Source organism: Pseudophryne corroboree, assembly GCF_028390025.1.
Source record: "Pseudophryne corroboree isolate aPseCor3 chromosome 12 unlocalized genomic scaffold, aPseCor3.hap2 SUPER_12_unloc_1, whole genome shotgun sequence".
Taxonomy (NCBI): domain Eukaryota; kingdom Metazoa; phylum Chordata; class Amphibia; order Anura; family Myobatrachidae; genus Pseudophryne; species Pseudophryne corroboree.
This window is the reverse complement of record NW_026967485.1, coordinates 244,205-267,622: the sequence shown is the minus strand read 5'-3', so window position 1 is coordinate 267,622 and position 23,418 is coordinate 244,205. Positions and strand designations below refer to the sequence as shown.

Here is a 23,418-nt window from a genome sequence, read left to right as displayed (position 1 = left end):
AACATTATTCAGCAAGTATGTAGAATCATCACAACTTAAAACAGGTTGAACACGATGGGCAATTTGCCTCTATTCAACCTCAAAAACTATGTTACTATATGTTACTATATTACTATGTTACTGTAGTATACAGAACACCACAATGTAATGAGCAGTGATAGTGAGCACTGATGAGGATACTAGAACTGACACTGAGCAGCAAGATGCAGCACTGGACTATTAGTAATGTACTGTAGTATGCTGAGCACCACAATGCAGCACAAGACAATGAGCAGTGATACTGAGCACTGATGAGGATACTACTGAGAACTGACACTGAGCAGGAGAGACACACTACTAGTATTACTGAGCAGCAATAAGTAACCACTGATACTGAGCACTGATATTGAGATTTCCACTGAGAGAACATAGCCACGTCCTCTCCGCTCTCTCTTCAATGCACGAGTAAAAATGGCGGCAACGCGCAGCTCTTTATATGGAATCCGAATCTCGCGAGAATCCGACAGCGGGATGATGACATTTTCCCTTGTTCAGGTTTTCCGAGTCAGGCGGGAACAACCGAGCCTGCCTCGGACCAGTGTAAACCACGTGGAGTTCGTCGGGAATTCGGTTCTCGGAGAACCGAACCCGCTCCTCTCTACCTTATACCCATCAATTTTTTTATTTTCAATCTAAGCCCCTGCAGTTTTCTGTAAGCATCTGCTTCGCTATGATGATCAACAAGTCACAAGGGCAAACACTCAGGGCTTGAGGCGTAGATCTTAGGACCAGCTGCTACAAGCATGGCAGAGGTGTCACTATCACTGGTGACACCCAGAGAGGTGGCGAGGGAGATTGTAATGCAGTGCGCGCAGATAAGCAGTGCAATGGTAAAAAGGAGGCATGGTTTCATAGGTAGGGGCGTGGCCTGGTGGCCTGAATCTACATTTTGTTGCTCCGGGTGTCCCGGGGGTTGGGGGCTGCACCCGGGGACTAGTGTGTGTGCGGTGCTGGCTCCTGCACAGTGACAGGGCATGGCCACCCAGCATGACGCCTCCATTCTTGACCATGCTGTAATTGCAGTCGCACTGCAGTTCAGCGTGATCATAAAAAATGGTGTAGCCTCCTGCTGGTGCAGACTGTATGTGCGCGCAGGAAGCCGCCACCATTTTTGTGATCACAGCGGCTGAATGTGATGTCATACAGCCGCTGTGACCACGCCCCCTGTGTCTCCTCCGCTGCAGACCCCATTTTGAAGCCTTGCCCCCGCACCGCTCCATCCCTGACTTGGAAATGGAGTGTTGTTGACCCCCCTCTCCCCCCCCCCGCCCCGATTGACAGGCAGAGGCGATCGCATTCTCTGCGGGGTGCCGCAGAAAATGCAGGCACATGCGTATGCTCTTAGCAATTTTTGCAGTTGGATCGCTTATTGTGATTGCAATCCAACCTGAATCAGGCCCTATTACCTATCACAATGCGCTGCGGGCAGTACAAAATTGGGATAATATAGGAGTAAAACTCCCAGACCTGTGCTCCTTAACTGTACCTGGTGGCTAGTGGAGCGGCTGCCCAGTAATCAGTGTCCACGCCAGTGCGCACACGGTCCACCCCCTACGGCCACGATCCCCTTCATCAGCGGCCCCGTGATCCGGAAGGGCGGTGTGTGTGTGACTGACCTTAGGAAGAAACTGGAGCCTCCGCTGCAGTGACCCAGCAACCAGGGCACGGGAGTATACAGCGCCGCTGGGAGTGATGAAGCTGCAGTAAAGATGTCTATTAGACCTAGCCTGCTGCAGCCCTTGTAGATTCTCATAAAACAAGTTCTTCTTTTCTTGTCAAAATTAATAGCTAAGATTAGGCTGCCTGAGGCAGGCCCCTGTTAAGTGGCCTGCTACTGAAGGCACCAACTACAAACTGAGCTCCCTGTTCATGGAAGCGGGGTTATAGAGGAGGATGCGCTGAGCATCTTGGGAACAGTCAAAAGCTTTGAGCCGGTTGGTGCCTCAGATCAAGATCCTACTCTACACCCCAATGTGAATCCTTGTGGAGTCCAGTGTACCCCACAGAAGAAATTAATGTGTCACACCCATTGGCAGCAACCTTAGAATAGCTGCTGACGGGCACAATTGAGAAAGGAAGGGGGGGGGGATATTTGAATCCAGCACATAGATGCAATTCAAATATGTAATTTGTACCTTCCTATTTTAAAATATAATGGATGAACCTCACCCTGTGAGAACAATCTTCATGATCAAGAGATCTCATATGCAAAATAAGTATGAGTTGGGATAGGGCTGGGGAGGGTGGCTGCTCGGGCAGCCCCTCCCCCGTCAAGTTAAGGAGATTCAACTGAGGACGCACAAGGGAACTCTCGTCTGGGGACAACAACTGCAGGGAGACCACATCTGTTCAGATGAACATGGGAGGGTGGAAGGCTGCCTAATATTGAAGCACCATCAAATATCAAACCATATGCAACAACTAGTACAAGCATTCCAGGGGGAAGGTCTGCAGAAGACGGATTTGCATACGGTGATGTCATCCAAGCAGTGGGCCAAAGTTGGCTGGAACCCTCATCTGCATATGAAAAGAGAAAAGGGGCATGCAGGGCATGGCGGCCTTTTGCGGTGCTTGGATGACCCCTAGTTCGCATTAAACACCCCCACCCTCCTTTGGTGTGGGGCTCATGTTGGCCATGCCCCATCCCCTGAAGCATTCAAGCTGATTTCTTGCAGCAGCTGGGCACTGTAACAGCTCCAGAGCTGTTCTGTAAGGCAAGTAAAAGGGTGTGGGCCCTGCAGCACCACTGTCATGCCTTCAGCATTTGCTTTGTGTAGATCTGATTACTTTTACTACAGAAAGTTGTATTATTGCCCCATCTAGTGGTCAGTCCCATCAATTAATTTGACCCTCATAGCCTCTTGTAGCCAGTCTTGCAATGCATTCTGGGATGAAGAAGCTGGGATCAGCCTTTCTACTTCCCTCATGGTCCCAGACAGTCATGCTTTACATGGGTCCAACTCTCATATAGCATTCGATGGTGAGTTTGTATATTAAATGTCTCATCTCAACCTGTTTAGCCAGTGAGTAATGTTAGCTGCACTGTAGTTTATACTTGCACATGTAATCACATGTTTGCACAGCCTATGTTATATGTACTTGTGTATATCCATTTTGCTTTTCACATGCATATCATAATTGCATATTCTTGTTTCATTAACAGTTTTACCTCATTATCACATATCATCATATCGTATTGTACATCAAATCAACGCATCATATCTGTGATCCCTTTACTGAATAATAAAACACCGTTCTACAAACACCTCTTCTGAACAGATTATTGAAAAGTAAAGGTGGTTATACTGTAGGCTTCAAATTTGCCAGAAAGGGCTTAGTGAGAGGCTGAACAGTAAAACATCGAATGCTACAAGCAGATGGACTCTCTAACACTGACTCCGTCAGTAAATCATTGCCTGTCAGCAGTGGGGACATATACTGACTTACAGAGCCGTTACACTGCCAGCCACAGCTATCTGCATATGACAGCCACACAGTTTCTATACAGTCTACCAACTATGGCAGCTCAGCAATAGGAGTACCGCCATTTGACTACACAGAAACCTGTACAAGTCAGTGCAGCCACGCTTATAAGGCAACACAACAGTCTCTTCACAGTCAAGCAGCTTCATAACAGTTCAAAGATACTGACTCCTCAGAGATCTGCGACCAGTCTGAACAGTTACTTGCAGACAGCATTACAGCAGTCTCTACACAATCAAACATCTCTACCAGATCACCATGTCACAGAAAACGATATCCTCATACAAAACAAGGTCCCAAGTCTCTGGTTCCTCCAAATCCTTGTCTGTCAGTAATGCAGCCATCATGGCACGTGCAAAAGCGGAAGCCGCAAAAGTAAGGGCTAACTTTGCCGAGCAGGAGATGCAATTAAAAATCGAGAGCAAACGCTTAGAAGCAATCGGCGAGAAGCTCGCTGCAGAGAAGGAGGCAGCGGCTGCCATAGCTGAAGCAGAAATCTTGGAGACTGCAGAACTCCCTGATATAAGAAGAACCAATGTACTTGACACAGAGAATGGATCTCAGGATTCACTGCAACGCACATCAGAATACGTACGTCAAGTCTCAAAAAGGAGTAGCAACCCTCCATCTTTACAAGGTACGCATTCAGACCTCATGCAAACAAATCAAGTACACTCTACAGCGCCACCACCAGTGGACAACAGACCACACATTTGCAAGCAAGAGAATCCTAGACACTGTGAACCTATGAGGGACAACTCTTCCCCACCTCAGATGTCTGAATCTGCAAACTCCAAGAAAGACACAGCCTACTTCACACAGAAGCGGTGTGATACCAACCGTCGAGAACCAGACAACACTAACAGGTATGACTACACACCATATACCTACCGTGTTAATGTACCGACATCTCCAAGAGCCAATCAGGACACATTAGACTTTGCTAAATTTCTCACCCGCCGTGAATTAGTCACGATTAGTATTTCAAAGTTCAATGATCGCCCTGAGAACTTCAGAGCCTGGCAGTCCTCTTTTCAAAACGCTATCAGAGGAATAGACCTTTCACATAGTGAAGAGATAGACCTCTTAATTAAATGGCTTGGGAATGAATCTGCAGAACATGCTAGAAGGATAAGAGTGATTAACATTAACCACCCTGAGAATGGACTTAGGATGATCTGGGATAGACTTAATGAGTGCTATGGCTCACCAGAGATAATAGAGAGTGCTCTGTTCAAAAGAATAGACGATTTCCCCAGGTTACCCAACAAAGGCTATCAGAGACTCAGAGAACTAAGTGACTTACTAAAAGAACTTCAAGTAGCTAAATGTGAGGGAGATTTACCAGGACTTGCCTTCCTTGACACAGCCAGAGGCGTTAACCCTATAGTGCAGAAACTACCGTATAATCTGCAGGAACAATGGATCAACCATGGCTCCAAATATAAGCGGCAGAACAAAGTGCAATTTCCACCATTCTCAGTTTTCGTGGACTTTGTACACCAGCAAGCTATGACCAGGAATGATCCTAGTTTTGCCTTTACCTTGACAAATACTGCACCTATGGTACCTAACCCCCGCAAAACATCAGTTGCAGTTCACAAGACTAATGTGCATTATTCAGATTCTTTCCGCAGGTCTACCAGCTTTAATCGCCAAGAGACCACAGACAAAGATCCAGCCAAGCAATGTCCTCTGCATCACAAACCGCATCCTCTCCTGAAATGCAGAACCTTCAGAGAAAAGTCCCTGGAGAACCGCAAAGCCTTCTTAAAGGAGAATAGGATCTGCTACAAGTGCTGTTCCTCCACATCACACCTCGCCAAGGACTGCAAGGTTAGTGCTAACTGCACAGAATGCCACAGCACAGACCACAATACCGCTCTACACCCTGGTCCTCCCCCATGGGCTTTGCAACACAGTTATACCGATACAGAGCATGGCGGGGAGCACAGTGTAGAACAAAAAGACACTGTTGCAGTCACACCAGAAATAACTTCACAATGTACCGAAGTCTGCAAAGATGCCATTAGCGGTAGATCCTGCTCCAAAATATGTTTAGTCAAAGTTTACCCCAAAGGCCATCCAGACAAAGCCGTTAAACTTTATGCAATCCTAGATGACCAAAGTAACAGGTCTCTAGCCAGATCAATCCTCTTTGAGACCTTTAATGTTAAAGGACCCAGCACTCCTTACTCCTTAAGATCCTGCGCAGGGAGTTTTGAGACAACAGGAAGGAGAGCAACTGGCTATCAAATTGAGTCCTTGGATGGGAAGACATGTCTCTCTTTACCAACTATCACAGAGTGTGACGAGATTCCAGACAATAGGAGTGAGATTCCTACACCAGATGTAGCTAAACACCATACACATTTGAAACGCATAGCACATCTGATACCAGAACTGGATCCACATGCCCAAATAAATCTACTCATTGGGAGGGATATCCTACAAGTCCACAAAGCCAGAAGTCAGATTAATGGTCCACATAACGCACCTTACGCTCAAAGACTGGATCTGGGATGGGTAATAATAGGAGAAGTATGTCTTGGAGATGTGCATAAACCAGATTCTGTCAACAGCATGCTTACCTGTACTTTAGAAAATGGACGCCCTTCTCTATTCCAGCCATGTCATAACCATTTCCTCATAAAGGAATTACCACACTGTACCTTCATAGACTCAACTAGTGACAACCATATCTGTGACAACTATCAAGATCATCTGGGACACGCAGTCTTCCAGAGAACAAAGAAGGATGACCAGGTGGCAATGTCCATAGAGGACAAACTATTCTTGGAAATAATGGAGAAAGGACTAGTCAAGGATGATGCCAACAGCTGGGTTGCTCCTCTACCCTTTAGAACACCCAGACAACGCCTTCCTAATGACAGAGAACAAGTACTCAAACGCTTCTCTTCACTTAAACACAACTTTCACAGGAAACCAGAGATGAAAGATAATTTCTTCTCCTTTATGGCTAAAATATTTGAGAATGGTCACGCCGAGATAGCTCCCATTCTTAAAGACACAGAAGAATGCTGGTACCTGCCAATGTTCGGAGTATATCACCCGAAGAAACCAGGTCAGATAAGAGTGGTGTTCAATTCCAGTGCCCAGTTTGAAGGTGTTTCTTTAAATGACGTACTCCTGACAGGACCAGACCTTAACAACAAACTCCTAGGAGTACTCATCCGTTTCCGAAAAGACTCTATTGCCTTCACAGCTGACATTCAACAAATGTTTCATTGCTTTCTTGTGAGAGAAAAAGACAGGAATTTCCTAAGATTCTTCTGGTTCAGAGACAATGACCCCTCAAAAGACATCACGGAGTATCGCATGAAGGTACACATCTTTGGTAACAGCCCTTCACCTGCAGTTGCCATCTATGGACTCAGACGTTCAGCTCAAGAGGGTGAGCTAGAGTATGGTTCTGATGTTAGACAACTTGTAGATAAAGACTTCTACGTGGATGACTGCCTAAAATCTATGCCAACAGCCGAGACAGCAATCAGCCTCCTCAAAAGAGCTCAGGAAATGCTTGCTTGTTCAAACCTGAGGCTTCACAAAATAGCTTCCAACAGCAAAGTAGTGATGGAAGCCTTCCCTTCCCAAGATCATACCAGCGATTTAAGAGACTTGGATTTAGGAACCGATTCCCCACCAGCTCAACGTAGCCTTGGACTCTTGTGGGACTTAAAATCTGACACCTTTACCTTCCAAGTAAACAGCGAAGAAAGACCCTTCACTCGCAGAGGTGTTCTCTCTACTCTAAACAGCTTGTACGACCCCTTAGGATTTGCAGCTCCTGTCACTATCCAAGGTAAAGCTTTGCTCAGAGACCTAACCTGTGAGTCAATTGACTGGGATGCCCCACTGCCTCCCCAGAAAAGAAACTTGTGGCAAGAGTGGAAAGATTCTCTATCTACCTTAACCAACCTCCGCATTACACGTCCATATGCCCCCGTGCCTTCTACAGCAGTACAAAACCAGAGACTATGTGTATTCTCTGATGCCTCAACCCAAGCAATTGCTGCAGTTGCATATCTTAAGACCATGGACATCAAGGGACAATGTCATATTGGATTTGTCATGGGCAAAGCAAAGTTAGCTCCACGTCCAGAACACACAGTGCCCAGACTTGAACTTTGTGCTGCAGTACTAGCTGTAGAATTAGCTGAGCTCATTTCATCTGAGTTACCAATTGGACTCTCTGAAGCAGATTTCTACACAGACAGTAAGGTAGTATTAGGCTACATATGCAACGAGACCAGACGGTTCCATGTTTATGTCAGCAATCGTGTGCTAAGAATCAGAAGATCCACCAATCCAAAACAGTGGCACTATGTATCTACTGCTCACAATCCAGCAGATCACGCTACAAGAGCTGTCCCAGCCAGTATCCTCAAAGACACTACATGGCTCAGAGGACCTGAATTCCTGTACAAGGCAGATTCGAACAATCCTGAAAGTAGCATATTCAAGCTAGTAGACGCAGACTCAGATGTTGAAATTCGTCCACAAATAACTACAATCCATACCGTAACTTCAGATTGTCAACTTCAGCCTCACAGATTCCAAAGATTTTCAACTTGGAAATCACTTGTCAGAGCCATTACCTGCTTAACTCACATAGTCCATTCATTTAAACGCAACGCATCTGTAAGTGTGAATGGATGTAAAGGTTGGCACCACTGTCAAAATGTTTACGCACCAGAAGAAACACAACGATCCAAGAACCTTATCATCCGTGTTGTGCAGCACCAAATCTTTTCCGGAGAGATCGACTGCATTAACAGTGGAAATCCTATTCCCAAAGACAGCACCTTAAAAAAGCTAGACCCTTTTCTTGATGAAAATCATTTATTGAGAGTAGGAGGCCGTCTTCAAGAAGCAAACTTGGAGACAAATGAGAAAAATCCTTTAATCATTCCTGGGAGTCACCACATAGCTTCTTTAATTGTGCAACACTATCACAACGAAGTCAAACACCAAGGACGATTGTTTACCGAAGGAGCTCTACGATCAGCTGGGTTCTGGATTATTGGAGCGAAAAGGTGTGTAAGCAGCACAATCTTCAAATGTATCATTTGCCGTAGACTTCGTGGTACTTCCCAAACTCAGAAGATGGCTAATCTTCCAACAGACAGACTTAGTACAGACCCTCCTTTCTCCAATGTTGGTCTTGATGTATTTGGTCCATGGACTGTCATCACACGACATACTAGAGGTGCGAATGCGAACAGCAAGCGCTGGGCGGTTGTATTCACTTGTATGAGCATCAGAGCTGTTCACATCGAAGTTATAGAATCAATGGACACTTCAAGCTTCATCAATGCCTTTAGACGCTTCATTGCTATCCGTGGCCCAGTAAAACACATCCGGTCCGACAGAGGTACCAACTTCATTGGAGCAGCCAAAGAATTACAAATTAATTCGAACATTGACACTAAAAGCATAGAGAGATATCTCAGTGAGCAAGGTTGTACATGGACCTTCAACCCGCCTCATTCTTCTCATATGGGAGGTGCCTGGGAAAGGATGATCGGCATGATACGCAGAATCCTTGATTCCATATTCTTGCAAGTGGGAACTGCAAGACTTACTCACGAGAGCTTAACAACCTTCATGGCTGAAGTCTCAGCTATTGTCAACGGAAGACCATTGACTTCAGTGTCTAATGACCCAGAAGACCCACTTCTACTTACTCCGGCCACTCTTCTTACACAGAAGACCGGGATTACCTATGCTCCTCCTGGAGAATTCAATACCAAAGACCTGTTCAAACGTCAATGGAGACAAGTTCAAAGCCTTGCAAACACCCTTTGGGACAGATGGAAAAGACAATACCTTTCTACCCTGCAGTCAAGGAGCAAGTGGCAAGTTGCCAAACCCAACTTAAAACCAGGTGACATTGTGCTCGTCAGAGATTGCCAGTCACAACGCAACGAATGGCCTTTAAGTCTTGTCACCAAGACGTTCCCAAGCAAGGATGGGAAGGTTCGTAAGGTTGAGGTCAAGATCTGTAAGCGAGGAGAGACTAAGTTGTTCCTCAGACCAGTGACTGAACTATTCTTATTGTTATCTGTTTAGAGTTTAAAATATGGTACCAGTGATACCAGACGGGGAGTGTCATGCCTTCAGCATTTGCTTTGTGTAGATCTGATTACTTTTACTACAGAAAGTTGTATTATTGCCCCATCTAGTGGTCAGTCCCATCAATTAATTTGACCCTCATAGCCTCTTGTAGCCAGTCTTGCAATGCATTCTGGGATGAAGAAGCTGGGATCAGCCTTTCTACTTCCCTCATGGTCCCAGACAGTCATGCTTTACATGGGTCCAACTCTCATATAGCATTCGATGGTGAGTTTGTATATTAAATGTCTCATCTCAACCTGTTTAGCCAGTGAGTAATGTTAGCTGCACTGTAGTTTATACTCGCACATGTAATCACATGTTTGCACAGCCTATGTTATATGTACTTGTGTATATCCATTTTGCTTTTCACATGCATATCATAATTGCATATTCTTGTTTCATTAACAGTTTTACCTCATTATCACATATCATCATATCGTATTGTACATCAAATCAACGCATCATATCTGTGATCCCTTTACTGAATAATAAAACACCGTTCTACAAACACCTCTTCTGAACAGATTATTGAAAAGTAAAGGTGGTTATACTGTAGGCTTCAAATTTGCCAGAAAGGGCTTAGTGAGAGGCTGAACAACCACCTGTAGTTCGCATTGTGCGTTGGAAGGCACAAAGTAAGCAGACGGGAGGAGAAGTCAGGATAGTGCGCAAGGGCATCCTTTTCTCTTAGTCCGTAGAGGATGCTGGGGTCACATTAAGAACCATGGGGTATAGACGGGATCCGCAAGAGACATGGGCACTTTAAGACTTTCAAAGGGTGTGAACTGGCTCCTCCCTCTATGCCCCTCCTCCAGACTCCAGTTATAGGAACTGTGCCCAGGGAGACGGACATTTCGAGGAAAGGATTTATTGTTAAACTAAGGTGAGCATCTTACCAGCTCACACCTTAAGCATGCCGCAGAACGTGGCATTCAACAGAACACAAGCCAACGGCATGAACAATTGCAGCAAAAAGCTGACCAGAACCATAACACAACATGTGTATAACCACAAGTAATAACTGCAGACACAGTATGGACTGGGACGGGTGCCCAGCATCCTCTACGGACTAAGAGAAAAGGATTTACCGGTAGGTATTAAAATCCTATTTTCTCATACGACCTAGAGGATGCTGGGGTCACATTAAGAACCATGGGGTTATACCAAAGCTCTTGAACGGGTGGGAGAGTGCGTACGACTCTGCAGCACCGAATGACCCAACTTGAGGTTATCATCAGCCAAGGTATCAAACTTGTAAAACTTAGCAAAAGTGTTTACTAAATAGCTGCTCGGCAAAGTTGCAATGCCGAGACTCCCCGACCAGCTGCCCAGGATGAACCCACCTTTCTAGTAGAATGGGTCTTCACCTAATTCAGTAACGGCAATCCTGCCGTGGAATGAGCATGCTGAATCTTACCACAGATCCAGCGCATAATGGTCTACATGGAAGCAGGACACCCAATCCTGTTGGGAGCATACAGGACAAACAGAGCCTCTGTTTTCCTAATCTGAACTGTTCTGGTGACATAAATTTTCAAAGTTCTGACCACAGCCAGAGACTTTGACTCAACGAAGGTGTCAGTGGCCAAAGGCACCATGTGGAAAGATGAACCACCTTCGGCAGAAATTGTTGACGTGTCCTCAATTCTGCTCTATCTTCATGAAAGATCAAAGATCAAAAGCTCTTGTGATACTGCATGGTTTGTACTGTTTTCCATGTGCTCCCAGATCTTTCAAGCAAGTAGCATGGTCAAGAAAGTTCTGTTTGAAAAGTAACAACATTTACTGTCATTGTTATAGAATTTGGGAGAAAAAACAAGAAGAAATCTGCACTGTTGACAGAATGAATGAATCATAAAATATAACCTTTATTAAGTATGTATTAAAATTGGATAAATATTAATATTATTATCCCAAACTGCAGTGAAACATAAAGGTTAAAATCACAGAACTAACATACATGTGCATAAGAAGAATAAAGAGATGTGAAAAAAAGGTTTAAAAAGCGTGTCCGTGTGTGATTATTTTTGAAGGCACAACCCTGGCGGGGTTGTTTATATAGATATATATGTTGCTAATAATCACTTTCTAGCGTAATGTTATTAAATAGCTGTTAGTATCTATGTCGTCAGGTACCACTGGGTCATATCCTATATACTCCCTTCACTCAATAGGGGTTACCTCCCGGGAAGCCATCCCCATTGGCGAATTTGTGGGGGTGATTGAGTATAACCGGTAAGCTAGCCTCCAATTTGTGGGGTGCTTAGGTAGATGGGGATCACTTATTTCTCTGTGTCCCCTAAGACTATATTCCTAAATTCAATACCATAGGGGGATAGCTTTCTATATCGGATAAGGAATCACTTGATAGGGAAATCTCTATGCATCATGGAAAGATCATATTTATTAATATCCAAACTAAAAAAAATGATGAATAGCTTTAATTTAGCTGTTTAGATATAGTTAATTGGCGAGATATACCAACAGGTGCGGTTGCCTTAAGGAATATGGCAATTCCAATATAAATAGCAGCCCTCCTTCATATAATCAGCCAGATCTTATTAAATCTGGTCCAGATATAGCCGTTCAGATATACTTAATTGACAACATATATCAATCGGTGGGGTTGCCTTAAGGAATATAGCAATTCCAATTCTCATATAAATAGCAACCTTCCTTCATATATTCAGCCAGATCTTATTTAATCTGATCTAGGCGTAGGCAATAATGCTTTCCTTAGAGGTATAGCCACCTCAATTCTTATTAGGAAGCAAAGTGTCTGTCATAATGGTTTATCCAATTCATCTAAGAAATAATATATTCCATGTGTCAGAGATTCATTACTCTCTATTTACACTGTTAAAGAGTTAATTCTTATTATGTTACAGTGTAATGAAATTATCATATAGGGAGATGTGGCAATTCCATGTGCTATATATATAATAACCCTTAGTGGTCCAGATTCCACAATGAGGAATTTTCTTATAAACCGCTGAAACACACAGCTGTTTGACTGACTTCCAAATATATCTATCTCACTTTGTAACAGTCTTATGATAGAGAAACTGTTACATATTCGGTCACTTAGTTATCTAAAGGTAAACAGACTCAATGTGAGGGTAATATAATATATCAAATGCGCTGTCAATAATCGTGGTAACTGGTGTAATAATGTGGTATATTGAGTATGCTAGTAAGGCATATAACTGCTCTCCAGCCTTTAAGTGTTACCAATCAATTTGTTACACTGTAAAGGATTTATGGTGTCCTGTTAGGACATGCAGCTGCTAGGCTGACTCAAAGATTTATCCATTTGTAACAATTATGTAACAGTTATATACATGTTACTGGTATTACATAGAAATAGTATGACACAGGCCAGCAGTCCCATGTGTCTAGATTCCACAATAGGAGATTTTCTTTGTCTTATAAACTGCTGGAACACACAGCTGCTAGACTGACTTCAAATATATATATTACTTTGTAACAGTCTTATAGTAAAGAGACTGTTACACACTGTCATTTAGTTATCTCAAGGTTAGCAGATTCTGTGTGAGGATAGTGTTCTGTTAGAACATGCAGCTGCTAGGCTGACTCATAGAAAATGTATCCATTTGTAACAAATGACACATACAGCATTAAATTAATATCTATAGCAGCCCATGTGACATCTCTACTCTTATCATAATTGTCTGGTTATTGCCAATCTGGACAGCAGGAGTGATATATATTCACTAGTCCCAATATTCCATCATATAAATATACCCACACTGATATACTTTCTTATCAAGAGTTATTAGTAGCTATCTGTATGCACTTTAGACATTGTAATTGCTAAGTGACATCATATCTAGTGTATTCCTTTCTTATAGCTCAGCTTCTATTCCCTATTAGTGGAGACTAACAGCTAACATCATAATCATATATTTTTGTTTTATAACATTTCACATGAGTCAAATACACGCGGACACGCCGTGCCCTACACGCGTGTTTCACTGCATCTATGGCAACTTACATTAAAGCTAACAAGAAAGCACACTCGTTCTGTCTTTAAACTGATAAAAGAAACCCCAATAATATGGGGCATGCAAAAATTGAGACAAAACTCAGTTTTGCTCCTCTCCACGGAAATCTTTAGTAAAAGGCGAAAGATTTGTTCGTTCTGAAGAGAAACCAGAGCATGACCAAGATTCCACCTGTCGCCTGAGTGCCATGCCAGCAGTCCTCATTCAGCTCAAAGTGAGCACCCAATATGAAAGAAAGAAAGCAGATTTCTCACCAGGCTTCCCCTTGCTATAAGCATGGTTTGTACTCTTTTCCATGTGCTCCCAGATCTTTCAAGCAATTAGTATGGTCAAGAAAGTTCTGCTTGAAAAGAAACAGACATTTACTGTCATTGTTATACAAATTAACTTACATTAAAGCCAACAAGAAAGCACACTCGTTCTGTCTTTAAACTGATAAAAGAAACCCCAATAATATGGGGCATGCAAAAATTGAGATAAAACTCAGTTTTGCTCCTCTCCACGGAAATCTTTAATAAAAGGCGAAAGATTTGTTCATTCTGAAGAGAAACCAGAGCATGACCAAGATTCCACCTGTCGCCTGAGTGCCATGCCAGCAGTCCTCATTCAGATCAAAGTGAGCGCCCAATTTGAAAGAAAGCAGATTTCTCACCTGGCTTCTCCTTGCTATAAGCATGGTTTGTACTGTATTCCATGTGCTCCCAGATCTTTCAAGCAAGTAGCATGGTCAAGAAAGTTCTGTTTGAAAAGAAACAAACATTTACTGTAATTTCTATGCAAATGAGCTTTCATTAAAGCACACTCATTCTATCTTTAAACCGATAAAAGAAACCCCAAAAAGATGGGGCATGCAAAAATTGAGGTAAAACTCAGTTTTGCTCCTCTCCACGGAAATCTTTAGTAAAAGGCGAAAGATTTGTTCGTTCTGAAGAGAAACCAGAGCATGACCAAGATTTTCATCTGAAAATATGTGTTCTCCCTGCAGTTGTTGTCCCCAGATGAGAGTTCCCTTGTGCTGCCTCAGTTGAATCTCCTTTACTTGACAGAGATGTGCCTGAGCAGCGGCCCTCCCCAGCCCTATCCCAAATCATACTTATTTTGCATAGGAGATACCATGGTCATGAAGATTGTTTTCCCAGGGTGAGGTTCATTCATTGCATTCTGGGTATGCTGACCCCTGTGATTTCCCCAAATGTGGGAAACTCGACTGCATTATTTGTGGTAGTGGGGGACTGTGTTTGTGCTTTCCTCTGGTCAGCTCTGGTAAAAGTCAGATTTCTTTGTCTCAGATCTTCCTCTAGCCTTGTTCTTCTTTCGAGAGTTCCCTTGTGCTGCCTCAGTTGGATCTCCTTCACTTGACAGGGGGTGCCCGAGCAGCAATCCTCCACAGCTCTAGCCCAACTCCTACTTACCTGCCAGGTGAGATACTATGATCTTCACTGTTAGGGCAATCAGGATGTGGAATTCCCTGCCAGGGAAGGTGGTAATGGCGGACTCTGTAATTGGATTTAAAAAAGGAATGGATACATTTCTGAATGAAAAAGCTATCCAAGGTTATAATACTTAAAATATCAACATGGTTAATCCGGGGGTAACATGAGTTATAGTAGCTAACTAGTCATAAAACATTATTCAGCAAGTATGTAGAATCATCACAACTTAAAACAGGTTGAACACGATGGGCAATTTGCCTCTATTCAACCTCAAAAACTATGTTACTATATGTTACTATATTACTATGTTACTGTAGTATACAGAAAACCAAAATTCAATGAACAGTGATAGTGAGCACTGATGAGGATACTAGAACTGACACTGAGCAGCAAGATGCAGCACTGGACTATTAGTAATGTACTGTAGTATGCTGAGCACCACAATGCAGCACAAGACAATGAGCAGTGATACTGAGCACTGATGAGGATACTACTGAGAACTGACACTGAGCAGGAGAGACACACTACTAGTATTACTCAGCAGCAATAAGTAACCACTGATACTGAGCACTGATATTGAGATTTCCACTGAGAGAACATAGCCACGTCCATTCCGCTCTCTCTTCAATGCACGAGTAAAAATGTCGGCAACGCACAGCTCTTTATATGGAATCCGAATCTCGCGAGAATCCGACAGCGGGATGATGACATTTTCCCTTGTTCAGGTTTTCCGAGTCAGGCGGGAACAACCGAGCCTGCCTCGGACCAGTGTAAACCACGTGGAGTTCGTGGGGAATTCGGTTCTCGGAGAACCGAACCCGCTCCTCTCTACCTTATACCCATCAATTTTTTTATTTTCAATCTAAGCCCCTGCAGTTTTCTGTAAGCATATGCTTCGCTATGATGATCAACAAGTCACAAGGGCAAACACTCAGGGCTTGAGGCGTAGATCTTAGGACCAGCTGCTACAAGCATGGCAGAGGTGTCACTATTACTGGTGACACCCAGAGAGGTGGCGAGGGAGATTGTAATGCAGTGCGCGCAGATAAGCAGCGCAATGGTAAAAAGGAGGCATGGTTTCATAGGTAGGGGCGTGGCCTGGTGGCCTGAATCTACATTTTGTTGCTCCGGGTGTCCCGGGGGTTGGGGGCTGCACCCGGGGACTAGTGTGTGAGCGGTGCTGGCTCCTGCACAGTGAAAAGGCATGGCCACCCAGCATGACGCCTCCCTTCTTGACCATGCTGTAATTGCAGTCGCACTGCAGTTCAGCGTGATCATAAAAAATGGTGTAGCCTCCTGCTGGTGCAGACTGTATGTGCGCGCAGGAAGCCGCCACCATTTTTGTGATCACAGCGGCTGAATGTGATGTCATACAGCCGCTGTGACCACGCCCCCTGTGTCTCCTCCGTTGCAGACCCCATTTTGAAGCCTTGCACCCGCACCGCTCCATCCCTGACTTGGAAATGGAGTGTTGCTGACCCACCTATCCCCCCCCCCCCCCGCCCTGATTGACAGGCAGAGGCGATCGCATTCTCTGCGGGGTGCCGCAGAAAATGCAGGCACATGCGTATGCTCTTAGCAATTTTTGCAGTTGGATCGCTTATTGTGATTGCAATCCAACCTGAATCAGGCCCTATTACCTATCACAATGCGCTGCGGGCAGTACAAAATTGGGTTAATATAGGAGAAAAACCCCCAGACCTGTGCTCCTTAACTGTTCCTGGTGGCTAGTGGAGCGGCTGCCCAGTAATCAGTGTCCACGCCAGTGCGCACACGGTCCACCCCCTACGGCCACGCTCCCCTTCATCAGCGGCCTCGTGATCCGGAAGGGTGGTGTGTGTGTGACTGACCTTAGGATGAAAGCGGAGCCTCCGCTGCAGTGACCCAGCAACCGGGGCACGGGAGTATACAGCGCCGCTGGGAGTGATGAAGCTGCAGTAAAGATGTCTATTAGACCTAGCCTGCTGCAGCCCTTGTAGATTCTCATAAAAAAAGTTCTTCTTTTCTTGTCAAAATTTATAGCTAAGAATAGGCTGCCTGAGGCAGGCCCCTGTTAAGTGGCCTGCTACTGAAGGCACCAACTACAAACTGAGCTCCCTGTTCATGGAAGCGGGGTTATAGAGGAGAATGCACTGAGCATCTTGGGAACAGTCAAAAGCTTTGAGCCGGTTGGTGCCTCAGATCAAGATCCTACTCTACACCCCAATGTGAATCCTTGTGGAGTCCAGTGTACCCCACAGAAGAAATAAATGTGTCACACCCATTGGCAGCAACCTTAGAATAGCTGCTGACGGGCACAATTGAGAATGGAAGGGGGGGGGGGGGGGGACATTTGAATCCAGCACATAAATGCAATTCAAATATGTAATTTGTACCTTCCTATTTTAAAATATAATGGATGAACCTCACCCTGTGAGAACAATCTTCATGATCAAGAAATCTCATATGCAAAATAAGTATGAGTTGGGATAGGGCTGGGGAGGGTGTCTGCTCTGGCAGCCCCTCCCCCGTCAAGTTAAGGAGATTCAACTGAGGAAGCACAAGGGAACTCTCGTCTGGGGACAACAACTGCAGGGAGACCACATCTTTTCAGATGAACATGGGAGGGCGGAAGGCTGCCTAATACTGAAGCACCATCAAATATCAAACCATATGCAACATCTAGTACAAGCATTCCTGGGGGAAGGTCTGCAGCAGACGGATTTGCATACAGTGATGTTATCCAAGCAGTGGGCCAAAGTTGGCTGGAACCCTCATCTGCATATGAAAAGAGAAAAGGGGCGTGCAGGGCATGGCGGCCTTTTGCAGTGCTTGGATGACCCCTAGTTCTCATTAAACACCCCCACCCTCCTTTGGTGTGGGGCTCATGTTGGCCATGCCCCATCCCCTGAAGCATTCAAGCTGATTTCTTGCAGCAGCTGGGCACTGTAACAGCTCCAGAGCTGTTCTGTAAGGCAAGTAAAAGGGTGTGGGCCCTACAGCACCACCTGTAGTTCGCATTGTGCGTTGGAAGGCACAAAGTAAGCAGACGGGAGGAGAAGTCAGGATAGTGCGCAAGGGCATCCTTTTCTCTTAGTCCGTAGAGGATGCTGGGGTCACATTAAGAACCATGGGGTATAGACGGGATCCGCAAGAGACATGGGCACTTTAAGACTATCAAAGGGTGTGAACTGGCTCCTCCCTCTATGCCCCTCCTCCAGACTCCTGTTATAGGAACTGTGCCCAGGGAGACGGACATTTCGAGGAAAGGATTTATTGTTAAACTAAGGTGAGCATCTTACCAGCTCACACCTTAAGCATGCCGCAGAACGTGGCATTCAACAGAACACAAGCCAACGGCATGAACAATTGCAGCAAAAAGCTGACCAGAACCATAACACAACATGTGTATAACCACAAGTAATAACTGCAGACACAGTATGGACTGGGACGGGTGCCCAGCATCCTCTACAGACTAAGAGAAAAGGATTTACCGGTAGGTATTAAAATCCTATTTTCTCATACGACCTAGAGGATGCTGGGGTCACATTAAGAACCATGGGGTTATACCAAAGCTCTTGAACGGGTGGAAGAGTGCGTACGACTCTGCAGCACCGAATGACCCACCTTGAGGTTATCATCGGCCAAGGTATCAAACTTGTAAAACTTAGCAAAAGTGTTTACTAAATAGCTGCTCGGCAAAGTTGCAATGCCGAGACTCCCCGACCAGCTGCCCAGGATGAACCCACCTTTCTAGTAGAATGGGTCTTCACCTAATTCAGTAACGGCAATCCTGCCGTGGAATGAGCATGCTGAATCTTACCACAGATCCAGCGCATAATGGTCTGCATGGAAGCAGGACACCCAATCCTGTTGGGAGCATACAGGACAAACAGAGCCTCTGTTTTCCTAATCTGAACCGTTCTGGTGACATAAATTTTCAAAGTTCTGACCACAGCCAGAGACTTTGACTCAACGAAGGTGTCAGTGGCCAAAGGCACCATGTGGAAAGATGAACCACCTTCGGCAGAAATTGTTGACGTGTCCTCAATTCTGCTCTATCTTCATGAAAGATCAAATAAAGGCTCTTGTGATACTGCATGGTTTGTACTGTTTTCCATGTGCTCCCAGATCTTTCAAGCAAGTAGCATGGTCAAGAAAGTTCTGTTTGAAAAGAAACAAACATTTACTGTCATTGTTATGCAAATAAACTTACATTAAAGCTAACAAGAAAGCACACTCGTTCTGTCTTTAAACTGATAAAAGAAACCCCAATAATATGGGCATACCTCCCAACTTTGTCGGCTCGCATAGAGGGACACACGCGTGGCGAAGTCGCGCGCGCTCCCAAAAAGGGCGTGGCCTAAGTAAAAGGGGGTGTGGCTTCGCGCGAGGAACCGCGATCGCGAGTCACGCCCCCGTTTTCGGCACTGAGGGGGCATGCCCAGCGCTCTGTGAGCCGCTGGCATGCCACCTCTCCCTCTGACTTCAGTGAATAGACGCTGTGCGCATGCGCACAGCGTCTATTCACCGCTGCTCTGCTAAGCAGGGCAGCGACAGACAGAGCCTCCCAACTGTCCTCCCCACCGCGGGACACTGCGGCCCGCAGGTGGGACAGCGGGACAGTCCCCAAAAAACGGGACTGTCCCGCGAAAATCGGGACAGTTGGGAGGTATGATATGGGGCATGCAAAAATTGAGATAAAACTCAGTTTTGCTCCTCTCCACGGAAATCTTTAATAAAAGGCGAAATATTTGTTAGTTCTGAAGAGAAACCAGAGCATGACCAAGATTCCACCTGTCGCCTGAGTGCCATGCCAGCAGTTCTCATTCAGCCAGGGCCGGCGCTACCACTAGGCAGCTTTAGGCAGCTGCCTATGGGCGGCGACCACTGGAGGGCGGCACTGCTTAGTGAACGAAAGTGAAAGAGAACACTTTTTTATCATGTGCCTCAGCAGAAACAGAGGAGCTGCTCGTGTGCGCCCACCACGTCTGTCTGACTCTGCCTTCAAAAGTGAGTTGACTGACTGTGTGCCTACTTCTGCAACCCTGCCGTGCCGCCGCCCCCCCACCTCTGCGATCATAACACATTCCACTATGTTATGTGGGCTATGTGCAGCCTGCTGCCGCCTGTGCTCCTGAGTCCGGGGTCCCGGGTCCCACAGTATCAGCCTATCACTGACTACCCGCCGCTCCCCCACGCGATGGTCTCCCGCGTCCCCCCCCATCACCCCTGCATTTGGGCACAGGGCACATGAAGGAGAGTCACCCGCTGGCCTGGTCCGCTCCGCATCACTGACTACCCGCCGCTCCCCCACGCGATGGTCTCCCGCGCCGCGTCCCCCCCCCCCATCACCCCTGCATTTGGGCACAGGGCACATGAAGGAGAGTCACCCGCTGGCCTGGTCCGCACTGCTGCCGCATCGGGCGCCGTCTCTCCCTACAATCCAGTGCAAATTGTTATCCGCGCTACCCCCCCAATCCCGCGACCGGCTCCCGCATCAGTACCTGCTGCTGCCTCTTTTTGTGACAAGCGCCCCCACAGCTATTAGGCTCCCGCTGCACCCCCCCCCCTCCCCTCCTGCATCTTGTAGCTTTGTTCACTTCCCCCCCCCCTTCTGCATCTTGTAGCTTTGTTCACTTCTCCCCCCCCTTCTGCATCTTGTAGCTATGTTCACTTCTCCCCCCCTTCTGCATCTTGTAGCTATGTTCACTTCTCCCCCCCCACCTCTGCCTCTTCTAATTACCAGCTCCCCCACAGCTATTAGGCTCCCGTTGCTCCCCCCCCCCTCCTGCATCTTGTAGCTAGGTTCACTTCTTTCCCCCCCCCCCCCTCTGCCTCTTCTTATTACCAGCTCCCCCACAGCTATTAGGCTCCCGCTGCTCCCCCCCCCCCTCCTGCATCTTGTAGCTAGGTTCACTTCTTCCCCCCCCTCTGCCTCTTCTTATTTAATTTATGTGAAAGGCAATAGGTTCTGCAGCAGCTGCGCCTCTCTAGTGCCTGAGAGGTGGCAGCTGTCTGTAGGTGGCCACAATAAACGGCCACAGTAATATACACGTGTGTGTGTGTATATATATATATATATACACATATATACACACATATACACACAACACAGTATATCCATCTATGTATAAACACAGTACATCTATCTTGATAGATCTTTTTAGATATATATATATGGACCGGATTAAAGACTTTTTTACTTTACAACAGTCTGCTGAGTGCCGCTGATTTCCTTTCCACTATATATATATATATATATATATATATATAGTAACCTGTTTCCTCTGTCACTCCATAAGGGTACATGCTCACATGCATATGGTATCCAAATAGCTGGCGGCACTCAGAGGCTTGTACAAAGTGGAAAAAAAACCCTGTGCAGGGTGTGTTGTTTATTAAATGTGACATTTGGGGACCGTTCCCCTTCTTCAAGATAGGGGATACGGTCCCTGAAACGTCACATTTAATAAACACACCACCCTGCAGAGGTTTTTTTTTTTAACTTTGTACAAGCATCTAGGGCTTGGGGGGGACTGGGGAACTGGTGTAGCGGTGTTGGAGGATGTGTCAAAATTATTATGTATGTATATACTATATATATATGTATTTATGGGTGGCACTCCTGTATTTATGGGTGGCACTCCACATGTTTCAAAGAAGTACAGTATGCACATATGCGGAAATACAACTGTAGCTTATCAACTTTTCAGATGCTTTAATGTTGCATCTTTTGACAAAACATCCAATATTAAAGATTCAATATCAAAGCATCCGAAACGTTGTTAAGCTATTTCTGCGCAAGTGCTGCGCACAAGTACAGGAGTATATTGTATATATTTATAAAGCTTAAAAGGAGCTTAGAAGACGCTACCTACGCACTGTTTCACCTGAGAGGCCGGGCATTGGGGGGGGGGGGGGCGATGAAGATTTGCCTAGGGTGCCGAGGAACCTTGCACCGGCCCTGCATTCAGCTGAAAGTGAGCACCCAATTTGAATGAAAGAAAGCAGATTTCTCACCAGGCTTCCCCTTGCTATAAACATGGTTTGTACTCTTTTCCATGTGCTCCCAGATCTTTCAAGCAATTAGTGTGGTCAAGAAAGTTCTGTTTGAAAAGAAACAAACATTTACTGTAATTTCTATGCAAATGAGCTTACATTAAAGCACACTCGTTCTATCTTTAAACAGATAAAATAAAACCCCAATAAGATGGGGCAAGGAAAAAATGAGATAAAACTCAGTTTTGCTCCTCTCCACGGAAATCTTTAGTAAAAGGCGAAAGATTTGTTCGTTCTGAAGAGAAACCAGAGCATGACCAAGATTCCACCTGTCGCCTGAGTGCCATGCCAGCAGTTCTCATTCAGCTCAAAGTGAGCACCCAATTTGAAAGAAAGAAAGCAGATTTCTCACCAGGCTTCCCCTAGCTATAAACATGGTTTGTACTCTTTTCCATGTGTTCCCAGATCTTTCAAGCAATTAGTATAGTCAAGAAAGTTCTGTTTGAAAAGAAACAAACATTTACTGTCATTTCTATGCAAATGAGCTTACATTAAAGCACACTCGTTCTATCTTTAAACCGATAAAATAAAACCCCAATAAGATGGGGCATGCAAAATTTGAGATAAAACTCAGTTTTGCTCCTCTCCACGGAAATCTTTAGTAAAAGGCAAAGATTTGTTCGTTCTGAAGAGAAACCAGAGCATGACCAAGATTCCACCTGTCGCCTGAGTGCCATGCCAGCAGTCCTCATTCAGCTCAAAGTGAGCACCCAATTTGAAAGAAAGAAAGCAGATTTCTCACCAGGCTTCCCCTTGCTATAAGCATGGTTTGTACTCTTTTCCATGTGCTCCCAGATCTTTCAAGCAATTAGTATGGTCAAGAAAGTTCTGCTTGAAAAGAAACAGACATTTACTGTCATTGTTATACAAATAAACTTACATTAAAGCTAACAAGAAAGCACACTCGTTCTGTCTTTAAACTGATAAAAGAAACCCCAATAATATGGGGCATGCAAAAATTGAGATAAAACTCAGTTTTGCTCCTCTCCACGGAAATCTTTAATAAAAGGCGAAAGATTTGCTCATTCTGAAGAAAAACCAGACCATGACCAAGATTCCACCTGTCGCCTGAGTGCCATGCCAGCAGTCCTCATTCAGATCAAAGTGAGCGCCCAATTTGAAAGAAAGCAGATTTCTCACCTGGCTTCTCCTTGCTATAAGCATGGTTTGTACTGTATTCCATGTGCTCCCAGATCTTTCAAGCAAGTAGCATGGTCAAGAAAGTTCTCTTTGAAAAGAAACAAACATTTACTGTAATT

General features: G+C 45.2%; 8 non-coding genes across 8 annotated transcripts; 1 reads left to right on the top strand and 7 right to left on the bottom strand.

Annotated features, from left to right (window-relative positions):
- Positions 1 to 13,726: 13,726 nt before the first annotated feature.
- On the bottom strand, positions 13,727 to 13,842 carry LOC134982380 (U5 spliceosomal RNA). The gene has a single exon (XR_010191080.1). It is a non-coding gene; the product is annotated as a U5 spliceosomal RNA (small nuclear RNA).
- A 286-nt stretch (positions 13,843 to 14,128) lies between these two features.
- LOC134982413 (U5 spliceosomal RNA) lies at positions 14,129 to 14,244 on the bottom strand. The gene has a single exon (XR_010191111.1). It is a non-coding gene; the product is annotated as a U5 spliceosomal RNA (small nuclear RNA).
- Positions 14,245 to 14,514: 270 nt separating this feature from the next.
- On the bottom strand, positions 14,515 to 14,630 carry LOC134982335 (U5 spliceosomal RNA). The gene has a single exon (XR_010191040.1). It is a non-coding gene; the product is annotated as a U5 spliceosomal RNA (small nuclear RNA).
- Positions 14,631 to 14,774: 144 nt separating this feature from the next.
- On the top strand, positions 14,775 to 14,938 carry LOC134982498 (U1 spliceosomal RNA). The gene has a single exon (XR_010191189.1). It is a non-coding gene; the product is annotated as a U1 spliceosomal RNA (small nuclear RNA).
- A 4,829-nt stretch (positions 14,939 to 19,767) lies between these two features.
- Positions 19,768 to 19,880, bottom strand: LOC134982458 (U5 spliceosomal RNA). The gene has a single exon (XR_010191152.1). It is a non-coding gene; the product is annotated as a U5 spliceosomal RNA (small nuclear RNA).
- Positions 19,881 to 22,298: 2,418 nt separating this feature from the next.
- On the bottom strand, positions 22,299 to 22,414 carry LOC134982406 (U5 spliceosomal RNA). The gene has a single exon (XR_010191105.1). It is a non-coding gene; the product is annotated as a U5 spliceosomal RNA (small nuclear RNA).
- Positions 22,415 to 22,689: 275 nt separating this feature from the next.
- Positions 22,690 to 22,804, bottom strand: LOC134982421 (U5 spliceosomal RNA). Its single transcript, XR_010191119.1, has one exon. It is a non-coding gene; the product is annotated as a U5 spliceosomal RNA (small nuclear RNA).
- Positions 22,805 to 23,090: 286 nt separating this feature from the next.
- On the bottom strand, positions 23,091 to 23,206 carry LOC134982447 (U5 spliceosomal RNA). Its single transcript, XR_010191142.1, has one exon. It is a non-coding gene; the product is annotated as a U5 spliceosomal RNA (small nuclear RNA).
- Between the last annotated feature and the right edge of the window lie 212 nt (positions 23,207 to 23,418).